The sequence below is a fragment of the Pteropus medius genome, unplaced genomic scaffold (assembly GCF_902729225.1).
Source record: "Pteropus medius unplaced genomic scaffold, Ma_sr-lr_union100, whole genome shotgun sequence".
NCBI classification, from domain to species: Eukaryota; Metazoa; Chordata; class Mammalia; order Chiroptera; family Pteropodidae; genus Pteropus; species Pteropus medius.
This window is the reverse complement of record NW_024344378.1, coordinates 60,018,148-60,029,899: the sequence shown is the minus strand read 5'-3', so window position 1 is coordinate 60,029,899 and position 11,752 is coordinate 60,018,148. Positions and strand designations below refer to the sequence as shown.

The following is an 11,752-nucleotide window of genomic DNA, read 5'->3' as shown; positions in this document are numbered from 1 at the left end:
ATGTTGGAGAGGATGTTGGAAAAATAGGAACCCTCCTACACTGCTGGTGGGACTGCAAATTGGTACGGCCACTATGGAAAGCAGTATGGAGATTCCTCAAAAAACTAAGAATTGATCTACCATATGATCCAGCAATCTCTCTACTGGGTATTTATCCCTAAGACTTGAAAACTCATATTCAAAAAGATATTTGCACACTGATGTTCATAGCAACCTTATTCACAGTGGCCAAGACATGGAAGCAACCGAAGTGTCCTACAATAGATGATTGGCTAAAGAAGCTGTGGTACATGTATACAATGGAATATTACTCAGCCATAAGAAGAGATGAAATACTGTTATTTGCAACAACGTGGATGGACCTCAAGATAATCATGCTAAGTGATATAAGCCAGAAAGAAAAAGTTGAAAACCACATGATATCACTTATATGTGGGATATAAACGTAAAAGCAATAAATGAACAGGACAAACGAACAGAGACTCAGGGACATGGACAATAGACTAGTGGTTACCAGAGGATAGGGTGGAGGGGAGGGGAGGGGGAGGAGTAGATGGAGTAAAAGGGGTCATATATGTGATGACAGAAGGAAATCTAACTATGGGTGGTGAACACACAATTGTACACTTAAAACTTATTAGATTTTGTCACCATAATAAGAAATAATTAGAATTCTCTCACCAACAATTAAAGATATAAAATTTTAAAAAATGAGTTATCAAGGCACGAAAAGACATGAAGAAAATTGAAATGTATATTATTATATGAAAGAACCCAATATGAAAAGGCTACATAATGTATGATTTCACTTACATGGCATCTGGAAAAGGCAAAAATATGGAGATAGTAAAAAGATCAGTGGTTGCCTGATTAGGAATTAGGTAGGAGGGAGGGATACATAGTTGAAATACAGTGGATTTTTAGGGCAGTGAAACTATTCTGTATCATGCTTAGTGGTGGATACATGCCATTTTGACATTTGTTGAAACCCATAGAATGTTTAACACCAAGAGTGAACTCTAATGTAAACTATGGACTTTGAGTGATTACTATATGTCAATGTAAGTTTGTCCGTTGTACTAATTGGACCATTCTGGTGCAGGATGTTGCTAGAGGGAGTTGTTGTGCCTTATGTGAAGACCAGGAGTATATGGGAAATCTCTGTACCTTCTGTTCAATTTTGCTGTGAACCTAAACTGCTCTAAAAACTGTATTTAAAAAAGTACCCCTCAAAAGTGGGCAGAAAGTCTGAATAAACAATAATCCAAAGCAGTATACAGAAGGGACCAATAAGTGCATGGAAAGATGCTCTATGTTATATATTATTAGAGAACTGCAAGTTAAAACAATGAGATACTACTACACATATATTAAAATAGCTAAAATTCACAAGACTGACAATACCAAATGCTGGTGAGGATGTGGAAATACAGGAACTCTCATTCATTGCTGGTGGTAATGCAAAATGGTACATCCACTTTGGAAGACAGTTTGGCAGTTTCTTACAAAGGTAAACATAATCTTGCCATATGACCCACTAACCATATTCCTAGATATTTCCCCCAAATGAGTTGAAAACTTACATCCACAGAAAATCCTGCATATCAATGTATATAACAGCTTCTTTCTTTATTGCCAAAACTGGGAGCAAATAAGATGTCTTTTAGTAGGTGAGTGGATAAACTGGCACATATGGATATTATTCACTTATAAAAACAAATGAGCCCTCAAACCACAAAAAGCACGGATAGAACTTTAAATGCATATAGTTAAGTGGAAGAAGCCATTCTGAAAGGCTATATATTGTATGATTCCAACTATATGACTTTTGGAAAAGGTGAAACTATCAAGATAGTAAAAAGATCAGTGGTTGCTGGGAGTTTGGAGTGGGGAGAGAGGTGGGGAGAGAGGAGCATGGGATTGTTAGGGTGATGAGACTATATTTTATAATAATGTAATGGTGGATACATGACATTAGGCATTTGTCAGACCTATAGAACTGTACAACACAAAGTGTGAATACTAACATAAATATGACTTTAATAACAGTTTATTAATATTGGCATATCAGTTACAAATATACCACACTAATGCAAGATGTTAAGAATAGCAAAAACTCTGGGGAAGAGGAAACTAATTCAGATTTGGCAAAGAATTCTTAGCAAAAGTACAAACATTAAAATAAAAACTTCATTGCAATTTAAAACTTTTGTGTTTCAAAGGACACCATCAAGAAAGTGAAAAGACATTCCACAGAATGAAAGTTTTTGCAAATCATATATTTGATAAAGGACTTATATCCAGAATATGTATAAATAACTCTTCTGATGCAATAGTAAAAGAAAAATGACCAAGTTAAAAAATGGGCAAAGTACCTGAATAGACATTTCTCCAAAGAAGATACACAAATGGCGATCGAGCTCAACATTAGTAGTTATCAATAAAATGCATATTGAAACCACAACGAGATACCTCATACCTAGTAGGATGGCTAGAATTGAGAAGTCAGATAACAACAATTGTTGGTGAGGCTGTGGAGAAATTGGAGCCCTGATACATTGCTGGTGGGAAAGTGAAAACAATCCAGCCACTTTGGAAAACAGTTTGACAGTTCCTCAAATGAGTAAACAGGTTTCTGTAAGACTCAGGATTACATTCTAGGGAATAGACCAAAAGAAGTAAAAACATATATCCACACAGAAACTTGTATGTGAATGTTGATAGCAGCATTATTCATAATAGTCAAAATGTAGAAATAACCCAATGTCCATCAGTGGATGAGTGAATTAACAAAATATGGTATAGTCATACAATGGAATCTTACTTGGTATACAAAAGGAATGAAATGCTGACACATTTTACAACATAGAAGAACCTTGGAAACATTATGCTAAATGAAAGAAGCAAGTTACAAAAGACTACATTCTATTCCATTCATGAGAAAGTCCAGAATGGGAATACCTATAGAGACAGAAAGGAGATTAGTTGTTGCTTAGAGCTGGGGTCAAGGAATGGAGAGATAACAGAATTATAGTAAAGGATACAAGATTTCTTCTTGTGGTGATAAAAATGTTATAAAATTGACTGCAGTGATGCACTTACCTATGAATATACTAACAACCATTGTACAATTTAAATGGGTGAATTGTATGGTATATGAATTATATGTCAATAAAACTGTAAAAATTAAAAATTCTGAAAAACGGTCTTGGCAGATCAGAACACTATAAAGGGAAGGGATATAAAAGTTTATGGGACTCACTTCCTTTTGGTCACAACCGCCATCTTCCAGTAATTCGCCAAAATGACCAACACAAAGGGAAGGAGCAAAGGCACCTGCTCGCTCCATGTTCTCTAGGCCTTTTAGAAAACATGGAGCTGTTCCTTTGACCACATACATGAGAATCTACAAGAAAGGTGATATTGTAGACATCAAGGGAATGAGCACTGTTCAAAAAGGAATGCCTCACAAATGTTACCATGATAAAACTGGAAGCATTTACAATGTTACCCGGCATGCAGTTGGCGTTGTTGTAAACAAACAAATTAAGGGCAAGATTCTTGCCAAGAGAATTAATGTACGTATTGAGCATATTAAGTACTTTAAGGATTGGGACAGCTTCCTGAAACCTGTGAAGGAAAATGATCAAACAAAGAAAGAAGCCAAAGAGAAAGATATCTGGGTTCAATTGAATCACCAGTCTGCGCCACCCAGAGAAGCACACTTTGTGAAAAGCAATGGGAAGGAGCCTGTGCTGCTGGAACCCATTCCCTATGAATCCATGGCATGATAATAAACAACAACAACAACAACAAAACAAAAATCAAAACAAACAAACCCCTCTAATTGAGTAGGTATCCCCTCCCACAAAGAAATATTTAAAGAAAATTAACTGTTCTAATTCATTGGGTGATGTCTTTACTATTCAGATTTAGTGATTTTTTGTTACTGAAAGATGTGAGCTGGTTTACTGTGCAACAAAGAGTATAGTCCATTGATTAGGAAACTGCATCTGTTACATTTTAGTTAAGCTCAGGGAAAGTTGATTATTCATAATTGCATCATAAATAGCTGTATTTTAAGGATCAGAAACTTGCCTTTGAAGCCTGCTACTTAAAAATAGATTCTTTAAAGCAAAAAAAAAAAAAAAAAAAGTGTATGAGACTCACGGTGGCAGCCTTGAAAGTTATTTCTTCTAGGAGAGGAGGATTATTTTTTAGAAAGAAAACGTAATACCCTTCCATGACAAAAACTATCATCGAGTTAGGAATAGAGGAAACTTCTTCAGAATGATCAAGGACATTTATGAATAACTTACAACTAGTATCATATTAATTATGAAATATTTAATATTTTCCCCTAAGATCAGAAACAAGGCAAGGATTCACATTCTTACCACTTCTAATGAATATTAAACTAGAAGTGCTAGCCATTGTAACAAGGGAAGAATGTGAAATGAAAGATATAAACATCATAAAGGAAAAAGTAAAACTGTTTCCATTTTCACTTGGCATGATTATTTACACAGAAAATCCCAAGGAATACACACACACACAAATAAGAAAATTAATAAGTGAATTTTGCTGAAATAACTGTATAACCATATGGGGAAATAATGAACATTAACCCCTATCTCACAGCATACACAAATTTAATTTCAGATGGACCATAGAACTAATTATAAAAGTTAAAACCATAAAGCTTTTAAAAGAAAACTTAGAGTATCTTCATGACTTGAATGTAAGTGAAAATTTCCCAAGCAAGTCAAAGAAACATTAAGCGTAAGAGATAAAATTGATTAATCAGGCTGTCAAAACTGTTTATGCTCTTAAAAAGATGTATTTAGAAAATTAATAGACTAGGAGTAAATATTTGCAAACATATCTGACAAAGAAATGGTATCAAAATGTATGAATGCCTACAAGTCAATAATATAAAGAGAAATAACTCAATGAAACTGGGCAAATGTTTTAAACTTCACCAAAGAAGACTTAAAAATGGCTAAAATTAAAAAGACTGACAACATAAAGTGTTAATAAGTTTGCAGATCTTCCAACGTTCTTGGTGGGAGTGTAAAATTATACAACTACTTTGGATAAGGGCAAGTTTTTATAAAGTTCGAAATACCCCATGACTCATCAATTCCACTCTTCACCATAACCCAGTAGAAATGGAACATGTATATGCAAAAATACCAGCCCAAGAATATTCTCAGCAACTTTTTTCTAATAGCCTCATATTGGAAACAACCCAAAAGTCCATATACAGGAGAATAAATAATCTCCACTATAGTCATACAATAGAAGACTACTCAGAAATAAAAGGAAATGAATTACTGATAAAATAAAAATAACATAGATGAATCCCAAAAACCATTACACTGAGAGAAATAAGCCTACACAAAAAAGTAGATACTATATGCTTCCATTTATATGAAATACTAGAAAAGGTAAAACTAATCCATGGTGGAAAATTCATAATAATGTTGTCTATGTATGGGGTAGAGGATTTACTGGAAAGAGGCATAAGGAAATTGTCTAGAGTGATGGTTATAGTCTATATCTTGATAAGGGTTATGAGTTATACAGATGTAGATGCAACTATTAAAATTTAGCATATGTAAACTAAATATCAATTAATTTCATTGTATGTATATGTTACATTAAAACTGTAAAGAAATATTGAACTCTATTTAATAATATACATAATAAAATATTTAAGGCAAAATGTACTGATGTGGACAATTTACTTTGAAAGGAATCAAAAATAAAATAGATTAATGGATGGTTAGAGGGACAGTTTCACCAATATGCAATAAGCAAGAATTATAAAACGTCAGTTGTAGAATCTAAGTGATACGTGTATGAATATTGGCTGGAAAATTATTTAAACTTTTCTGTGGATATGAACATCCTCGCAAAAATGCTAGAAAAGAGAGGAAGAATGACTCGAATTTTGGATGGTAAAAGGCAAACAATTAACAAGAGTTGGAAATGTAGAATCTTAGAAGACAAAAGAGCCAAAAAGTCAAAGTCAAAGAATGCATGAACCCCCCTACTTTATATATATATATATTCCATTATATACACACACACATATATATACCATCACACACACACACACACACACACACACACACACACACACACACACACACACACACACACATCTGTTCTTTAAGCCAGCTGTGAAGCAAGATGTGCTTAGCTACATTGGCAGAAGAGGAAGGGGATTCTTGAGGTGGCAATCTTGTAAAACCCCACTGTCACCACCAATCCTGTTCATGGAATGTGTATGCATACACAGTTTTCATCTATACAAAGCTACAATGAAAAAACAGAAAAAGGGAATCAGAGAATTTCAGTTGATGAAAACATCCTTAAAACCAAGAAACAGAAGAAAACTATAACACAACATTCTAATCTGTATTAACCTAAAATAAGAACATAAGTATTTGAAAAACACATTGGATCAGCAATTCAAAACTTAAGAGAAGTGAGCAAAGAAAATATGAAATGAAATGAGTTGATTAAATTCAGGAAAGAAAGGGAAGATAGAGTCATATCAGAAATGAAGACTAAATTTTAAAAGTGCCCAAGGGAGAATATAGTTAAATGAAAATTTTATAAAGAATATTGAAGAACAGCAGAAAAATGGCCAAAAAATAAAAAATGAGATTAAGAAAGTAGAAAAGGACCAGAGAGAAAATTATTTAAATAGAAAACAGGCAAAGAAGAGCCAACATACATATATTAGGAACCCCTTAAGAAGAAAAGTGAACCAATGGAACAATTAATATTTAAAACTATAATCCAAGAAAACTTTCCAGAGATAAACTAATGCTTGAATCTACTTGATTGAAAGGTCCACTGGGTACCATGTAAAGGTGACTCCAGGTTCAACTCCAACACAATTTTTGGTAAAAAATGAGACTTTAAAATGAATAGTTTCAGAGCCACCAGGTCTGGAAAGACCAAACAACTCATAATACCAGGAGAATTAGACTGACATCAGACTTTCCAAAAGAAACATACTAAGTAAGGTATCAGTGGAGCAGTATTTAAAAATAAACTCAGAGTTCACCTTGGTCACAAGAAGTCAGGTCACCCTAAATGAAAGTAAGCAAACAGAAACAACTTTATATCAAGATAATCTGTCTTTCAAGATTTAATGCTAAAACAAAGCAAAACAAAAACCAGTTTTAAATATGCACCAACTCAGGCTCATATGTACACGGATACTTGTACAGATACTTGAACAGAGAGGAAAAGGTGAATTTGTTTTTGAATAAATCATGCTTGGATAATTGACTAGCCATATGGATAAAAACTAATATTAACTCTTATCTTACATTATGCAGAAAAAGCAATTTAAGGTGGATTATAAGTATAAATGTTTAAGTCAAAATAATGAAGCTTTTAGAATTCAGTAAAAAAACAAATATCTTTTGATTTCGGGTTAGAAGAAAACTTCTTAAACAAGACCCAAAACACCAAATATAAAGAAAAAGAATAATAAATTGGACTACATTAAAATTATAGACTTATTTTCATCAAAAAACACCAGTTACAAATGAAAGAGTAAGCCCCTGTGTAGATGTTTGCAGCACACATAGTCAACAAAGAGACAACATAACGGACTACTACAAATTGGAAAAAAAAAAACTGACGAACATCAGAAAAAAAAAATGAACAAGATATTCTTAATAGGAATACACAAAAGGGAAAATAAAAGTGGCTAATAAACTTAAGGAAAAGTGCTAAATATCATTAGTTATCAGGGAAATTGAAACCACAATGAATACCATTACACATTCATTATACTGGCTATTAAAAAAGAAAAAAGATTAACAATACCGACTGTTGGCAAAGATGTGAAACAAGGGATACTCTCATTTACTGCTGGTGAGAGTAAAATTGTTACAATCACTTCATAAAATAAGTTTGGCATTATCTATTAAAGTCGAAGATATGCATACCTTATGACTCAGCATTTTTACTCCTAAGTATTTATTCAACAGAATTGCATGCACATGCACTATGAGATATGTAAAAAGAATGTTCATAGCAGGATTATTTGTAATAGCCCAAAATGACAAATGCTTCAATCCCGTCAGTAATAAAATAAGTAAATAAATTGTGGTATATTCATACAGTGACATAACCTAAGGCAACAATTTAGGAATGATAGCTACATAAAACCACATGAATAAATGTGTTTTTTTTTTAAGTAAAATTTATTGAGATTTAAATTCACCCTAAAAAGGTATACAGTTGGATGTTTGGACAAATGTAAACAATCATATAACTTCTACCATAGTCAAGATATAGAATATTTTAATGATCCCAAATGTTCTCCCTTATCCCTTGAAGTCAATCCTATAATTCCACTCCAGCCTCTGGCAAACATTGATATGATTTCTGTTCTTACAGTTTTGCCTTTTCCAGAATATGATGAAATCTTTCAGTATATAACTTTTTTATATGACTTTTTTCACTTTTTTATATGATTCTTCTTTCAAGAATCATCCATGTTGTAGCATGTGTATCAGTAGCTCTCTCCTTTTTACTGATAAGTAGTAATGCTTTGTATGGAGATACCATATTGTTTATTCTTTCACCAGTTGCTGATCATTGGGTATTTTCCAGTTTTTCATGATTATGAATAAAGTTCCTATGAACATTTGGATGTTGTGTGGATATATCTTTTCAATTCTCTTGGGTAAATCCTTGGGAATGAGATCACTGGGGTCTATGGTAAGTATGTGTTCAGCTTTATAAGAAATTTCCAAACTGTTTTCCAAAGTGTTTGGACTATTTTCCCCTCCCACCAGAAATATATGCTCTCAGACTCACCAATACATGGTGCTGTCAGATTTCTTAATTTTAGCCATACTAGTTGGTATTATTATTGAATTTTGAGACCTCTTTATGATTCTGGTTACAAGTTCTTTATCAGGTAAGTATTTTACAAATAATTTCTTCCATTCTGTGGCTTATTTTTTTAATTTTCTTAATAGTGTCTTTCAAGAATAGTTTCAAAGTATAATGAAGTCCAATAAATCCAAAAATTTTTTATTTTTCAATTACAGTTGGCATCCAATATTATATTACTCTCAGGTATACAGTACAGTGGTTAGACATTTATATAACTTACAAAATGATCCCCCCATATGTCTAGTACCCACCTGGCACCATACATATGTATGACAATATTACTGACAATATTCCCTATGCTTTACTTTATAGGTCCATGATTAATTAATTATTTATTTATCTATGTATTTATTTATTTATTTATTTATTTATTTATTAGATTTCACATGTAAGTAAATAATATGGTATTTGTTTTTCCTTGTTTGACTTATTTCAGTTAGCATAACAACCTCTAGATCTATCTGTACTGTTGCAATGGTAAGATTTATTCTTTTTTATGGCTGAGTAATATTCCACTGCATATATGTACCATATCTTCTTTATCCAATTGTCGATCATAGGATACTTCGGTTGCTTCCATATCTTGGTTATTGTATATGAAATGTTCTTCTTTATCTCTTAGTATAGCTTATGTTTTAAAGTCTATTATATCTGATGTAAATATTGCTAACCCAGCTATTTTTTTTTCATTTCCATTTACCCTGACAACTTCATCAAGCGGGTCTCTTGTAGGCATCACATGTAAGGGTCTTGTTTTCTTTTCCATTCAGCCAATCTATGTCTTTTGATTGAAGCATTTAATTCATTCACATATAAAGTAAATATTGAAAGTTATTACCATTTTATTATTTATATATTTTTAATCTTTCTTCCCTTTCTTCTTCTTAAAGAAGTCCCTTTAATATTTCTTGTAATTCTGATTTGGTTATGATTAACTCTTTCAGCTTTTTCTTGCCTGGGAAGCTCCTTATCTGTCCACCTAAATCAGGCATCACTAACTCTTGGGCCACGAACCAGTAACAATCCATGGCCTGTTAGGAACCAGGCTGCACAGCAGGATGTAGCTGGTGGGGCAAGCAAGCGAAGCTTCATCTGTATTTGCAACTGCTCCCCAGCACTAGCATCACCACCTCAGCTCTACCCTCAGATCATCAGGCATTAGCTTCTCATAGGAACACTGGTTCCTGATGCCAAAAAAGTTGGGGACTGTTGCTCTAAGTGATAGCTTTTCTGGGTAGAGTAATCTTGGTTAAGGATCCTTGCTTTTCATCACTTTAAATATTTCATGCCAGTCCCTTCTGGCCTGAAAGGTTTCTGTTGAGAAATCAACTGACAGTCTTATGGGAGCTCCCTTGTATGTAACTAAGTGCTTTTCTTTTGCTACTTTAACAATTCTCTCTTTGTCTTTAACCTTTGGCATTCTAATTATGATGTGTCTTGCTGTGGGCCTCTTTGGGTTCATCTTGTTTGGGATTCTCTGTGGTTCCTAGACTTTTATGTCTATTTATTTCTCCAGGTTAGGGAAGTTTCCCATCATTACTTCTTCAAGCAGGTTTTCAATCCCTGCTCTCTCTCTTTTCCTTCCAGAACCCTTATGATTCGAATGTTTTTACACTCGATGTTGTCTCAGAGGTTCCTTAAACTATTCTCATTTTTTAAAATTCTTTTTTCTTTTTGCTATTCCAATTAGCCATTTTCTTCTACTTTGTCTTCAAAATCACTGATTCTGTTCTCCGCTTCATCTAATCTACTGTTTATTCCATCTAATGTATTCTTCATTTCAGTTATTGTAGTCTTCATTCTTGACTGGTTCTTTTTTATGGTTCCTATCTCTTTGTGTAAATTCTCACCGATTTCATCTATTCTCCTAAATTCATTGAACATTCCTTTTAAAAAAAATTTACCTAGTACGAATAATTTAATTTTTATTTTAAGTTTATTGGGGTAACATTGGTTAATACAATTATATAATTTTCAGGTGTACAGTATAATTTGACATCTATATATTCTATTGTGTGATTACCACCCAGAGTCCAGTTTCTTTCAGCCACCATATATTTGATCCCCTTAACTCACTTCACCCTCCCCTAACCCCCATATATTTGACCCCCTTTACCCTGTCTACCCCTTCCCTCCTCCCCCATCTCCTACCCTCTGATAACCACTAGTCTATTGTCCATGTCCTTGAGTCTCTGTTTGTTTGTCCTGTTCATTTGTTGCTTTTAGGTTTATATCCCACATATGTGATATCATGTGATTTTCAACTTTTTCAATCTGGTTTATTTTGCTTAGCATGATTATCTCGAAGTCCATCCAGGTTGTCACAAATGGCAGTATTTTATCTCTTCTTATGGCTGAGTAATATTCCATTGTATATATGTACCAGAGCTTCTTTAGCCAGTCATCTATCGTAGGACACTTCGGTTGCTTCCATGTCCTGCTCACTATGAATAGTGTTGCTATGGACATAGGTGTGTAAATATCTTTTCGGATATGGGTTTTCAAGTCTTTGGGGCAAATACCCAGTAGAGGGATTGCTGGATCATATGGTAGATCAATTCTTAGTTTTTTGAGGAACTTCCATGCTGCTTTCCATAGTGGCCGTACCAATTTGCAGACCCACCAGCAATGTAGGATGGTTCCTTTTGCTCCGCATTCTCTCCAACATTTGTTATTACCTGTTCTGTTGATTATAGCTGTTCTAAAGGTGTGAGATGGTATCTCATTGTAGTTTTGATTTGCATTTCCCTAGTAGCTAGCAATGTTAAGCATATTTTCATATATTTGTTGGCCATCTGTATGTTCTCTGGAGAGA

At 33.7% G+C, this 11,752-nt stretch overlaps 1 pseudogene; it reads left to right on the top strand.

Annotated features, from left to right (window-relative positions):
* Positions 1 to 3,284: 3,284 nt before the first annotated feature.
* On the top strand, positions 3,285 to 3,856 carry LOC120609740 (60S ribosomal protein L21-like; annotated as a pseudogene).
* Positions 3,857 to 11,752: the final 7,896 nt, after the last annotated feature.